Source organism: Symphalangus syndactylus, chromosome 6 (genome assembly GCF_028878055.3).
Source record: "Symphalangus syndactylus isolate Jambi chromosome 6, NHGRI_mSymSyn1-v2.1_pri, whole genome shotgun sequence".
NCBI classification, from domain to species: Eukaryota; Metazoa; Chordata; class Mammalia; order Primates; family Hylobatidae; genus Symphalangus; species Symphalangus syndactylus.
This window is the reverse complement of record NC_072428.2, coordinates 14,875,969-14,890,443: the sequence shown is the minus strand read 5'-3', so window position 1 is coordinate 14,890,443 and position 14,475 is coordinate 14,875,969. Positions and strand designations below refer to the sequence as shown.

Here is a 14,475-nt window from a genome sequence, read left to right as displayed (position 1 = left end):
CTGGTGGGAATATAAATTCATTCAGCCCTTGTGAAAAGCAGTTTGGAGATTTTTCAAAGAATTTAGAACTACTGATACAACAGAGGCAGGAGGCAGAGAAATTCTAGTTAGGTGGTGGCAGGTCCCTGACAGTCCCACCTTCAAGTCAAAAAGCCTGAAACCTGCGACCCAAAGTGAGAACTTGTATCCCTGTTTTCCCAGTCGACTGTTGCCTTTTTCTAAACTACCCATGGACCACCTGAACACCCATCCTGTTCCTATAAAGACCCTTAGACTCAATTGGAGAGGAGCGGAGAAGTGGCTGGACATTGGAGAGAAGCGACTTGACTTCAGAGGGATGGCTTGATGGCTTGACTTCGGAGAAGAGTCCCGCTGGAGACCACCAGACTTGAGGGAAAGATAACACCTGCCCTTCCATGCCCTTTCCCTTTCCCCTTCTCACTAAGAGCCACTTTCATTGTTCAATAAAATCCTCCACATTCACCATCCTTCAATTCGTTCATGCAACATAATTTTTCCTGGACACTAGACAAGAGCTTGGGAGCCATGAGTGTGGATACCCCAAAAAAGGCTATCACACTGGCCCTTTGCCCTCGATGGCAGAGGGCAGCTGCGCCACATGACAAGGCAAAGGGACCACCGAGCTTAACACTTAAGCCATCCACGGATGGCCGAGCTAAAAGAGCACTGTAACATGCCCTCTGATGTTTGGGGGGTCTCAGGCATCCCAAGCTGGATGCTACCATAGGGCCGGCATGGAGTTTGCTCCTGCCGCTGCCTCAAAGTAGCCAGCTGGATCCTGTGCTGGCTCACTTACTTGCTCCCTCCCACAAGGGGATGAGTGTGGCAAACCGAGTAAATGCAGTTTGTCCCTCCCAGAGCCCAAAAGTGCTCGCTCCAGTTCCTGCAGTCTTTCACTCACATGCTCCCTCCCGCGAGGGTTAGAGAGGGGCAGGCTGAGTAAATGAGGCACCCCTGTCGCGCGTTCTGCGAAGCAGTCAAGAAAAATATCATGCTTCACTACTGTTCGATCCAGCAATCCAATTACTAGGCATATATTCAAAAACAAATAAATCATTTTAACAATAAGATACATGCACTCCCATGTTCACTGCAGCCCTATTCACCACAGCAAAGACACGGAATCAACCTAGTTGACCCTCGAGAGTGGACTAAATGAAGAACATGTGGTACATAAGGTACATGTGGAATTCTATGCAGCCATAAAAAAGAACAAAATCATTTATTTTGCAGCAACACACATAAAACTGGAGGCCATTATCCTAGGCAAATGAATGCAGGAACAGAAAACCAAATATTGCATATTCTCACTCATAAGTGGGAGCTAAACATTGGGTACTCATGGACATAAAGATGGCAGTGATAGGAACTGGGGACTATTAGAGGGGGTGGAGAAGGAGGAGAACAAGGTTTTCAAAGGTATTAGGTACTATGCTCAATACCTGGGTGATGGAATCATTGGTACACCAAACTTCAGCATCATGCAATATACTCAGTTAACAAATCTGTACATGTACTCCTTAAATCTAAAAGAAAATTTTAATTAAAAAGGATGTAAAGCTTAGAAATTTAACATATGTTTAATCAGTGGGAGAAAAAATAAACTATTGTAACAACAATTTCATATTATTTCACTGTTGGGTTTTAGCAAACATTTGATAAAAATATATCTTCAATTTTATATAAAGATTTCCAGAGAATAAAAAAGTAGGAATATTCTCAAAATTCCTTCCTAATATTACAATAATCTTAATTGTAATGTAAGACAATAATAACATGGTAAAAAAATTATAGACCAACAACACCCACTAAAAATTGACATGAAATCTTCTTCTTTTTTTTTTTTTTGAGATGGAATCTCGCTCTGTCACCAGGCGGGAATGCAGTGGCATGATCTGGGCTCACTGCAACCTCCGCTTCCCAGGTTCAAGTGATTCTCCTGCCTCAGCCTCCTAAGTAGCCAGAGCTACAAGCACACGCCACCACGCCCAGCTAGTTTTTGTATTTTTAGAGACGAGATTTCACCATGTTTGCCAGGATGGTCTTGATCTCTTGACCTCCTCGTGATCCGCCCGCCTGGCCTCCCAAAGCTCTGAGATTACAGGGGTGAGCCACTGCACCCGGCCAACATGAAATCTTAAATAAAATATTGCCCAGCAAAATTCAGCTATGGAATAAAATTATATCAATATCTACGTGTGTGTGTGTGTGTGTGTGTGTGTGTTTGTGTGTGTGTGTACAAATTTTGGCTTTTAATTAGAAATTGTATAATGTCATTCACCAAAGTATCAATTTAAAAGAGACAAATATATTTGGTCATGTCAATAGATTCAGAAAAATGATTAATACCCATTTAAAATTTAAATTAAAATAATTCTTAATAAACAAATAATGAAAGAGAATATTTTTAACTTCATAAATGGAAATGGCCCAATCATAAACATTTTAAAGCATTACCTTTAGATCTTGGAATCAGATAAGGATATTGTTATCACTATCTCTAGTCAACATTGTGCTAAGAGTTCTATCCAGGGTTGTAAACATAAAAGTTCTAAGAACTGAAAATTGAAGGAATAAACTGTCATTCCACTGAGACATGTGATAACCTACTTACAAGAAAATATTCATAAATATAATCATATATGTGATTAAGCTTTGCTCTACAATTGCTTAATATGAAAACAATATTCAAAAACAATGATGGCTAAGGTGTGGAGATGCAGTTCGGTTACGGCACTGTGAGCCCACTACTGCCCAACCCTCTCACTAACTACAGCTAAAAATTATGGACAAAATAAAAAAAATTAAAACAATAACAACTGCCTAGGACTAGGAAAATAAGTACAAGCAGATGGACTGTGAGGGAAATTAAGAACTCAAAGACGTAATCCACATAAATTAAAATTTCCTACTCATTTTTTCTCTCCTGGCTTTGCCCTGAATGTGAACCCCAGTCCAGAGTAACACAGTGTCCTGGCATTCCAACTGTCTGATAAACGACTCAAGTTTCTGATTAGAAGAATGAGAAGAAATGCGACCTCTGCGGGCAGAACACTTTGTTTAACTGCTGACCTGCACATGGGACAGAACCCAACCAGTGTTAACAGTGGCTTAGATAACTGAACTGAGATTTGAACTGTCACCCAGAGTGCGAGAAATGATTTGCTGTCTAAACCTAATCAGGCTGAGAAACAAAAACTTCTACGTTGTACAGAGGCATATGACAAGACCCCAGATCTGCACAGCATAATCTTCACAATATCCAGGGCATGATCCAAAATTATTAATCATTCAGAGAAATAGGGATCTGATTTTCTAAAGCTAAGACCATTAACGAATACCAACCCCCCCAAAAATTAGATAAACTATCAGATGACGAATTTAAACAACTATTGTAACTATGTTTCATGACATAAAAGAAAACCTCATTTTTAAATGAATGAAAAACTATCTAAATAGTCCTTTATTTATTTTTAAAGTGAAGTTATTATCAAGCCCTTTTCTCCCAAAACACTAGCCTCATATAATTTTAACTAGTGAGCTCTATCAAGCACTCAGAGAAGAAATTACATATTTTCAAAGCATGACAAAGACATATAAAAATTACAAATCCATATTCTTCACAAATTTAGATGGAAAAATAATTTAAAATGTTAACATTTAATCCAATAATATATAGGACAATACATCATAAGCAATTAAGGTTTATGAAAGGTTAGTTCAACATTAAAAATTAGTTCTGTAATGTAGCCTATCAATGGAATAAAGAAGAAACAATTATCATTTCAATAAGTGCATAAAAATTGTTTGCGAAAGTTCAACAATTATCATGATTTTAAAAATGCATCAAACCAGGAATTCCTCAAACTGACAAAAAGCACCTGGAAAAAAAACTACAGTCAACACTATACTTAATGATAAATGACTGAAATGTTTGCCTTTGAGATTGGAAGTAAGGTGAGAATTCCTGATTTTATCATTTAAATAAATAATCAGATTGAAAAGAAATAAGCAAAACTATTTCTATAAAATAAGATAATCTAATTGTTTACATAGAAAATCCCAAGGAATCTATAAAACAATTATTAGAACTAATAAGCAAATTTAGCAAGTTCATAAGAAGAAAAGTTAATATAAAAAAAGTAATTGTATTCACACACACACACACACACACACACACACACATATATGGACTACAGAACATTGAAAAACTTTTTAAAAAACATGTAAAATACCTGGGAATAAATCTACCAAAAATGTCTAAGATTTCTACACTTAAAATTATAAAAGTTCACTGAGATAAAGAAGATCTAACTAAATAAAATGATGTAACATGGGTATGGCTTGAAAGACCCAACAAAATTCCAATTCCAATTCCATCAGGAGTTTTTATAGAAACTGCCAAACTGGCTGGGCGCGGTTGCTCACGCCTGTAACCCCAGCACTTTGAGAGGCCGAGGCGGGCGGATCACGAGGTCAGGAGATCGAGACCATCCTGGCTAACATGGTGAAACCCCGTCTCTACTAAAAATACAAAAAAAAAATTAGCCGGGCGTGGTGGCGGGCCCCAGTAGTCCCAGCTACTCCGGAGGCTGAGGCAGGAGAATGGCGTGAACCTGGGAGGCGGGGCTTGCAGTGAGCCGAGATCGTGCTACTGCACTCCAGCCTGGGCGACAGAGCAAGACTCCGCCTCAAAAAATAAAATAAAATAAAATAAAATAATAAATAGAAATTGGCAAACTGATTCTAAATTTTATGTAAAAATGTATAGTTCAGAATAAATAAACCAACTTTAAGAGGAACAAAGTTGGAGGACTTACTGTACCTGGAGTCAAGTATTACTCTTAAAAGCTGTAGTAATCAAGACATTTGGTATTCATACAAATACACATATAGATCAATACTACAGAAAAGGGAAAGAAGAAATAAACCCACACATATTAATTCAACTAACTTTCAACAAAGATGTCAAGGCAATTGAATGGGGAAATACGTATTTTCCTGTTTGTTTTAGAGTCCCTTTTGAAGCTCTGTATTCTCTCCAGGTTTTTGCTAACCTTCAGCATGATTTTGAGAAGTATTTTTAACCATCTCCTCTATTATTGGAGCCTACATCTTTGCATTTACTATTAATAATTCCTCCCTACTTTTGGTGAAGTATGTATATTTTTAGGAGGAGTGTTATATATATATATAGAGTGTTATATATATATACACACACACACACACACACACACACCCATACCCATATATTTGTTATATGGGTTTCTTTCTTGAAAGTTTAAATATCTCTAATTGTCCATCAAGCAAATTGTGGTATATCCACATGACATATTATATGGTATATTCATATGACAACAACTATGCAGAAACAAAAATGATTGAAACTGAATAACATGAATGAATCTTAGATATTGTTGTGAAAAAAATGTGATAACAAAACATTCTATCTCTATTAAGTTCAAAACCAGGAAAACCTAATTTATCCTGATCAGAAATTTTATCAGTGATTCTCTGTGTCAGAGGTGGCATGGAAATGATCAGCTGCAGAGGGATGAAAGAGAACTTTCCAGGGGATAAAAATTCTCTACATCTTGACTACGGTGCTGGTTATACAACTGTCTGCATTTTTAAAAGGCATTGACCTACATATTCAACCTGTTTAATTTCATTATATGCAGATTATATCTCAATATAGTTGATTAAAAATTGTTTCTAAATGTTTCATTCTGGTATACAGATATACACTTTTCTGGTTCTGTCCTACATACCTACGTACATACACACACACACATCTACACACACTCACATATATACATATATAGTAAACTAAAAATAAAATCCTAAGTCATTGCTGACTCAATGGACTCCTTATGGCCAAGGGGACCCCCAAAAAACCTTAAAAACCTAGTTCCCAGCCATATGGGATGAGAGGTCAGTTGGGGTTCATTATAACCCCTTCCTTTTATGGTTTAGGGACAACTGACCAAAATTAATGTTAGAATAAAGATCATAAAACCAACAGAACCGGCTATTTTTTGCAATAAGATACAAAATTATAAACCAGACATTTTGGCAATAGGATACCAAATTATAACAGGCAAAAATTAAGTCACACATCCTCTACACTTAGAGAATAAACCATGTTCTAATTGCCACAAGGTCTTTCTTATTCTCTAGCAGCTAAACAAACACTGGCCTTGAGATAAGCAACATTAAAACAATTTGCAGCTCCATCAGATGTTCACTAACTGACCCCCAGTCCCTGCTCCACCAGCCACTACTACAGCTTTTATTGGACAAAAGACTGATTACAGTAACTTCCTACAGATAAACAGGACGCCAACCAAGGACTGGTTCTGGCCATTTTATAGAGATTGTGCACTTGCATGCCTTTGTGGCCTAAAATGACGTTGTGGCATATAGGGTGATATGTTTTGGCTCTGTGTCCCCACCCAAATCTCCTCTCAAATTGTAATCCCACACGTTGAGGGAGGGACCTGGTTGGAGGTGACTGGATCATGGGGTCAGTTTCCCCCATGCTGTTCCGGTGATAGTGAGGGAGTTCTCATGAGATATGACAGTTTTAAAAGTGGCAATTTTCCCTGTGATCTCTCTCTCCTGCCTCCATGTATAATGTGCCTCGCTTCTCCTTTGCCTTCTGCCGTGATTGCAAGTTTCTTGAAGCCTCCTCAGCCATGTGAAACTGTGAGTCAATTAAACCCCTTTTGTTTAGAAATTACCCAGTCTCAGGTAGTATCTTTGTAGCAGTGTGAAAACAGACTAATACACAGGGCCTAATTGTAATACATTTAAATGTTAAGTCTACACCTGAAAGTAACATGGGTTGTATGTTACATGCATGTTTGTTCAATATGCATGTGTCAGGACCACCTTCATGAATATTCATAGCTTCTCCTGTAACCTGTTGAGTATGTATGTTTAGCCAACCTGTTCAGCATAAAATTCCTATTACAACCCTTTCTTCTTCAAAGTAACTGTTTCTGATCTTGGCTAGAGGCTGCTCCCCAGCCTGCAGGATGGCCACCTTGTAGACTGTAATCCTTCAGAAGAAATAAAGTTTCTCTCTCCTTTACAAATTTATAGATCTTGATATTTTAAGTTTTTTTTTTTTTCTTGTTTTTTATTGAGATGCGATCCCTTTGTGTTGCTCAGGCTGGAGTGCAGGGCACAATCATGTCTCTCTGGAGCCTCAACCTCCCAGGCCCAAGCCAGCCTCACACCTCAGCCTCCTGAGTAGCTAGAACTACAGGCATGTGCAACCACACCGAGCTAGTTTTTTAAATTCTTTATAGAGATAGGGTCTCACTATGTTGCCCTGGCCTGTCTCAAATTCCTGAGCTCAAGTGATATTGCCTGTTCAGCTTCCCAAAGTGCTGAGATTATGGACACACCCCTACACCTATCTGATCTGATTTTTAAAAATTAATGACATATAGTTATATAACTTTTTCTACATATACATATATATGTGGAAAAGAACTAGAAAAAATATATCAGTGCAGTAGAATGAAATTAATAACAATATGCACTTATTTTAGTGTGTACAATTTGATGTTTGTGTATGTGTACATATGCATGCACGCACATATATATATATGTACATTTAAAACTATGGCCACTAATCTAAATAATAATCATTTCTACTTCATCATGGTAGTAACATCATTAGTCTGTCTTAAACGGCTGTCTTTGTTTCTTTTTTGACCTGCACTGGTTTACTGCAAGGATATCTGAAACTGCTTTTTCTCCTTTCCCCCTACACGTGGACAGCATATCCTATGCTCACTGGCTCTACCTTCCGCTTTGCTTGTTTCAGGGCTGGTCCGTCAGGCTCTAAATTTTTAAATGTGTACATTTCAGAATCACAGAAATCTTAGAAGATATTGGACAGCTAAAGCTTTGAAGCAACGAGACTTTAGATCCTCTCTCCTCATTCCTATTTTCCTCATCATAAAAACCTTTTCAAGAAGCAGAAGAATAATGAAAGAGATGGGGCCAACACTCTCAGAGGTGGGTTGTGGCAAAGCGTAATGTAGAATTTAGATTCTATTTCTCTCAGCCCCTCTGCTCATTCCACCTCATCTGGCTTCAATCCCAGCTTCTTGTTCTTGTTTTATTTCCCTTCTGCTGTTTCTTTCTTTGAGTTGCATTTCTGGTGCCAGGTGGGAACAACAGCTGAGCACTGTGGCAGCAGAAGATAGAGAGAGCTCCACTGCAGCCACAGTGATGGATGGCATAGATAGAGAAAAACCCACAAAAGTGCTTGACTTTTCTCATGAATCTGCAGTTTCTTCCGAGAAAGTGAAATTTTATCAAATGGTAAAGTAAGACAACTGTTTCTTCCAGGAGTGACTTCTAGATAGATCAAAGTGACGCTGAATCGGACCTGGGACAAATTCCTCATTGAATTGGTCTTCGTTAAATTCTGTTTTTAGAATAGAGATTAGTTAGGTATGATTAGTACTTTTAAAAGTTGTCTACATCTCAAACAATATCTGGGAGTATGTGAAAAGATCACTGATTCACTTGTCAACAAATATTTACTGCCCATTACATGGTAGGCACATTGCTGGGCTGACATTGTTCACATGTGGGCCACAGAGCACTATAGCTAAATTCTAGTGTGTGCTCCCCTGAGTTCCGGGAAATATTTCCTATTAGATTGACATTTCTTAAGAGGAAAATGGCACACAATTATTAGCTATCATTAAGTATTGTTGCTGAAGCCAGCTGAACATCTGCAAGATGACTGGCATGTGACAAGGACATCAGTGATGCATCATGGTTTCTGGGTAATGTCTCAGAGGACTTATAGATGATCATATCTAGAGATCGCTTATCAACTTAGTGGAAATATTGACAGAAGCATGATGAAAAGTATTGCATATATTTCTTAAAATGAAGTTATGTAGAAACAACTATGAACTCTAAATGATAAATAGTAACTCTAGCTTTTACGTGTTGACATTTCAAAAGCAACCTATTTGTTTAAACTGGTCTCATTCAAGCCTTCTAGCACATTTAACACAAGTTGAAAATATCCTAACAGCCAAAGAAACATTAGTCCAGAGGGCTAATTTATCTTGTGGACAAGCCTGACCCTGCTATTTGATGTACTAACAATTCACTATAAGAATAGTTGCTACGCAATATCCATTATGGCAGAAACCTGGCTACTAGAACCAATTTGCTCATTTGAATAAGATTTCAGATCCTGAAATCATCTGGTCTGACCCATACTTTTTTTTTTAATTACACAGTTGAGACCCAGAAAAGTTATTCGTAGACTTTAACCTTTGCAAAAAATAGAAGGTGTGCATTTTCCTAAGAAGGTGGTTGGATGAGCAAACACAGACCACAGATAAAAATTGAGTTCTTGCTTTTCGTGCTTTCCTTCTTTCTTTTTTTCTTTTCCTTTCCTCTATCTCCATCTCTCTCTTTTCTTGTATCCGTCTCCTCTCCTTTCTTTCTATCATAGCTTATACCTTGCTTCAAAAATAACTTTTTGGCTTATATTTTAGTAGAACAGTATGAAAATGTTATCAAGACAACAAAATATATAAATGCAAAACACTACAGTTCGTGTCACCTAGGGTAATAACAAATGTTACTGAAAGAGATTTTCTATCATTTATGGCTATTATTTAAGATTGCATTTTGACATTTTTTTCAAACGTTAACAGCTTGCAACCCATTACTGTGTCAATAATATAAGCTGAATTTTAAAATGCAGAAAAGAAATAAAGGGGGCATTCACTGAGTTCTTTGGATCTCCCTTTAAAGCAGAAATAGACAAGAAATAAAGCAAGACAGAAACTTCATACAAATTTATATGCAGTTGGGGTCAGACTTTTATTAATGATACATAAGTGAGGTATTTCAGAATATTTTTATAAAACAGAGAAAACAAATTGTGAGACATGAATTCAAAAGCCTCCTGAAAAAATAAAACCAGATTATTTTGATTTAGCTATCCTCTCCTCTGCTAATACACACTACCACCCCCACTCTCTCTTTCCTTCCTTCCTTCTTTCCTTCCTTCTTTCCTTCCTTCCTTCCTTCCCTCCTTCCTTCCTTCCTTCCTTCCTTTCATTCCTCCTCTCTCAATTTCTTGCTCTCACTCTTATTCTCCTTATAGTAGGGGATTTTAAGCTTTAATTGTGTCATTCTGTACTTCATACAGAAGCTGAGCATTATATAGATCTGTGAAATGCAGTTGATAGATAACAGCAAGATCCTCAGAGGTAAAAAGATGGAATCAGTTCATCTCAAATACTTCAATGTCCAGCTTCTCAGGAAAATAATTGGGTTCTGATTTTGCAAATGAGCACCATCCCTAGTCATAATTCACTACTTCTTCCTAGGGTAGATAAGCAGTCCAAGATTTTGAGATGATGCTCAGCATATGAGTGTTTCTTTGCCTATAGCACTAGGAAAGAAACTATAAGGCTTGGAAGTTATGACCCTTAATTTATAGACCCAGGCACCATGTTAAGAGGTCAGCCACCTTGGAGATATTAAAATCAAATATATCATTAAGGCAATCTCATACTCTTCCAACAGGTAACTTTAGTTGGCCCTGGAGAAAGAGAGAAGGCGGGAAAGAGAAAATGGAAAAGCAAAAGGAAGGAATATTAACAAAGACAGCATAGGGGCACAGCACAAATTGAAATTAAAATTCCCAATTAATGCATAGCCATGATGTTAGAGTATATGTGAAAGAGATAAATTGGATTATATATACTCTCACTGAAATTTAACACCCTCAATCAGAAGTACCTCTTCTTACCCCTTTGACCTTTTCTACATTTCATAGTTTGCTATTCTCTTGTTTTTTCCACTTCATTATAATGTTTGAGGCATCTTTTTTGTTTAAAAAAAGAGAAAAGTATCTTTGAACTTCACCTTGAGCTTTTCATAGGAAAAATAAGAGAGAACTCAATGGATATGCTAAATAAGCACTGCTGGAGTGAGCAGCTTAAGGTTGTGCCCCCAAACTCCAACTGCATAAGACTTTCTTCAGATAAATCACAAATCAATGCAGTTCTTTCTCAAGTGGAGAATAAGCCTATGTCTATATTTTAATGTTACAGATATTTTCTTTACCTTTATGAGTTCGTTCTCTTTTATAAAACAATACAGTTTTTAATTCATTAACCTGATAAACTTTTAAAAATCATTTCTGAGTCTGATTTTAGATTAGCTAATTCTCAGTGCAAACATGCTTTTTCTAAACTCTTTTATTGAAGATTCAGGAATGTCTTTGCAAGTGACACACTTTAGGGAGAGAAAAGTTTCAGTTGCAAGCCTTGCCTTTTATTAATCATTTGAATTTAGATATGTTATTTAACTTCGTTAGGTACATTTTGTTCTCATCTATAATATGTAGTGTTAAATCAGCTCACCTCATGGTGTTGATATAAAGACTAACAAAGAAGGACCTCAGCATAGCAGTCATTAAAACCATAACCAGGCTTTCTAACCAGCTAACTTGTTGCACACATTTGATTCTAGTGCAATAATCTCAAATGGAGGTCCTCAGAGATAGCCTGTTGGAAGCTGGATATCACAAATCTCAGAAGGGTGAGATGGATTCTTCTGCTAGGGTCTGCTAGAGAAATTGCTACCATGCAGCCCAGGGCTTACCTATTTTATAAAACAAGAAACTATTAGGCAAACATTAGCACTTCAAGTTTTTCTAATATGTCAGAGAAAGAGAGACTTTAAAGTGACCTACCCCATTTTTCCATCTCCATATCACATTCCTCAGAGTCTCAGTCTCTGTGTTATGTTGGCTTCTTTGCCTGGAAATTAATAAAAAAAAAAGAAGAAATCATTAAACTCAGCCTTCAAACTCCTTGATCTGTCTTCCTTTACTCAACAAACATTAGCTACCTACCACCCATCTGTACTCTGTAGAATTGAATAGTCTGTATACGTTGTGTTTGGGCTTTATGACATACAATGTATTTAGGGAAAAACTGTCTTTTAATAGGACCCTTCTTTGGATGGAGTCCTAGTGTCACTGAAGATTCAGTCCATGTTAGTACCCCAAGTAGGCTAGTAGTCTGGTACCCTTTAAACTTATATTCCATTAATACTTTAACATTTATTTATAGGAAAAGATACACGGTATGTGGAGTATGAGGAGAGGTTAACAAAGAAAGACCATTATTTATGGCTTTCAGGCTTTCTTTTATTATGCTGAGAAACTCAGCTCAGGTTCCAAAAGTGCAAACTCACTACAAATCATAAACATGGAGCTGGCCATACCTAGTCACCTCAGAAAGTTTTAACAGTCCTTGTTCTCCGTATGTAATTTGGGTTGTCACCAACATCCTCCCGAAATAAGAAGCTTATCAAAATAGTCCTTCTAATCACTTAAGAGTATTCTTGAGAGGTCAATTTTGTTACATTTCCAGTATTTATTTGTGTGTGTCTCTATAAGACACCTGCCATGCTTTAAAGTAAAATATATTGCCATCAAATATGTTTGACTAGTTGACCACTCTTATTAGCTGTGTTTGTAATATTATTAAGCCATTAGTTGCTTTTTACAATAATACAAAATTAAGAGCTGCCAACATTTCCTTGCTCAGTACCTAAGCCCGTGGAGCCTCACAGCAATCAGAAATGAATTAGAAGAAGTGTTTTAGTTACTCCTGTAATTCAAGGCCTTTACATTCAATCAGAAGGCCTGATATAGTCACCCTGTTGGCCAATTCAGAACATTTTGAGAACAGTTCTCCATTCTTTTACTCCTATCAGAATCTCCCATTTTGCACCTTCCAATATTACAAAACTTTAAGATACAACACAGCTAAGGGGAGACATGCAGTGTCCCATTTTACTATGGGTGTTAAAGTCTGAAGGATTGAAAGTCAAAATCAAGAATCACATTTGAAACATGGCCAATTAAGAGGCTTGGGGTTTTCATGCACAATGCTTGCAAGAAGAACAAAAGACTACTTCAAAATGATTCGTAAGTTCAACACAGGATCTGTCAATAGAAATACTAGATGATCGCCTAACCCCATGAAGAAAAAGGGACAGGAAATTGGCAGCTGGCTCTATTAAATCTGTCTTCCTTTTGTAAGCCTTGAGGAAATCTTAGGAAGTGTTCAGAAGCTATGAGCTAGGTCAAAAGCAGTATAAACACTGTATTGGCTTTTGAGCACTGGTTCTAGGGTAGTCCACTCAAAGATGAGAAAACTAGAAAAAGGCATGATGCCATGAAAATATTCTAAAACATAAAAGAACATTTGCAGAGCAGAGATGTATTAAAACAATGTACTATATAAAATAGAAAATTATTTTAAATATGCATCTACATGTGTTATTAATACAACAACAAACAGTCTCGGTTTGGTTTTAAGTGAGCCTAATTAGATTGCACTCTTCTTTCTTCCTCTAGAAACAATTGAGAAGCAGACACAGAAGTCAAACTTTATCAATAAGCTAAATTGGAAGAAAGGGCTTAGCACACAGTATTTCCTAATCTTTCCTGCCAACCATTTATTTAAGCTCAGATCTTGGGAAGCCCATCTAAGGGTTTCCAAAGAGAAAATACTACTTATCAAGAATCATGCATTTCCTGTTGCAGAGTAGAAATAAACAAAATCAAGAAATCTCCAGTGCTCACACAATTTTAACAGGTTTGGCCAATACAACAGATAAATGAAAACCAACAGATGTCCCCCACCAATCCAGGTAACTCATTCCTCCTCCATGGGAAGAAAAAAAGAACGGAGACAAGGTGGGGAAAGGAGTGAAATGGCATCAAGGAGAGCAGAGGAATGAGCATTCCATTATAATTGTCTTTTTTAACCAATTTGGGGAAGAAGGTTGCTATAGTTTGGATATTTGACCCTCTAAACCTCATGTTCAAACTTGACCCACAGTGTGGGAGGTGGAGCCTAATGAGAGGTGTTTGGGTCAGCAGGTAAATCCCTCATGAACATCTTTGTGTCATTCTTGCAGGAATGAGTGAACTCTTGGTCTGTTAGGTCCTGTGAGAGTTCCCTCAAGAGCTGGTTGTTAGAAAGAGCCTAGGACCTCTTCCCTCTCTTGCTTCCTCTCTTGCCTTGTGATCTTCACATCCTGACTCTCCTTCACCTTCCACCGTGAGTGGAAGTTTCCTGAGGCTCTCACAAGAAGCAGATGTTGGCACCATGCTTCTTTTACAGTCTTCAGAGTCCTGAGAACAAGTAAACCTCCTTTCTTTTAAAATGACCTAGCCATAGCTATTTCTTTATAGCAACTCAAATGGGCTAAAACAGAGGTCAATGGACTATCAGAATGTTCTTCCACCATTTTCATGAGATGGCTACCCCAGACCTGACCGTGGACACTTTTGGGTGTCTTCCTGGGACTACTGGTAGGCAGAATGCATTTTGCCTCCAGGAAACTATAGAATGGGTTATTCAGTAT

General features: G+C 37.5%; 1 long non-coding RNA gene across 2 annotated transcripts in view; it reads left to right on the top strand.

The window, feature by feature from the left end:
* LOC129484222 (uncharacterized) overlaps window positions 1–13,741 on the top strand; it is an 86,887-nt gene extending 73,146 nt beyond the window's left edge. Inside the window, exons 2-4 of one of the 2 annotated variants that reach the window (XR_008658378.2) lie at window positions 7,906–8,055; window positions 11,560–11,628; window positions 13,460–13,741. This is a non-coding gene — a long non-coding RNA (uncharacterized lncRNA). Of the gene's footprint in view, window positions 1–7,861; window positions 8,056–11,559; window positions 11,629–13,459 lie in introns of both variants that reach the window. The other variant, XR_008658377.1, reaches the window with a different exon arrangement.
* The last annotated feature ends 734 nt before the right edge of the window (window positions 13,742–14,475 follow it).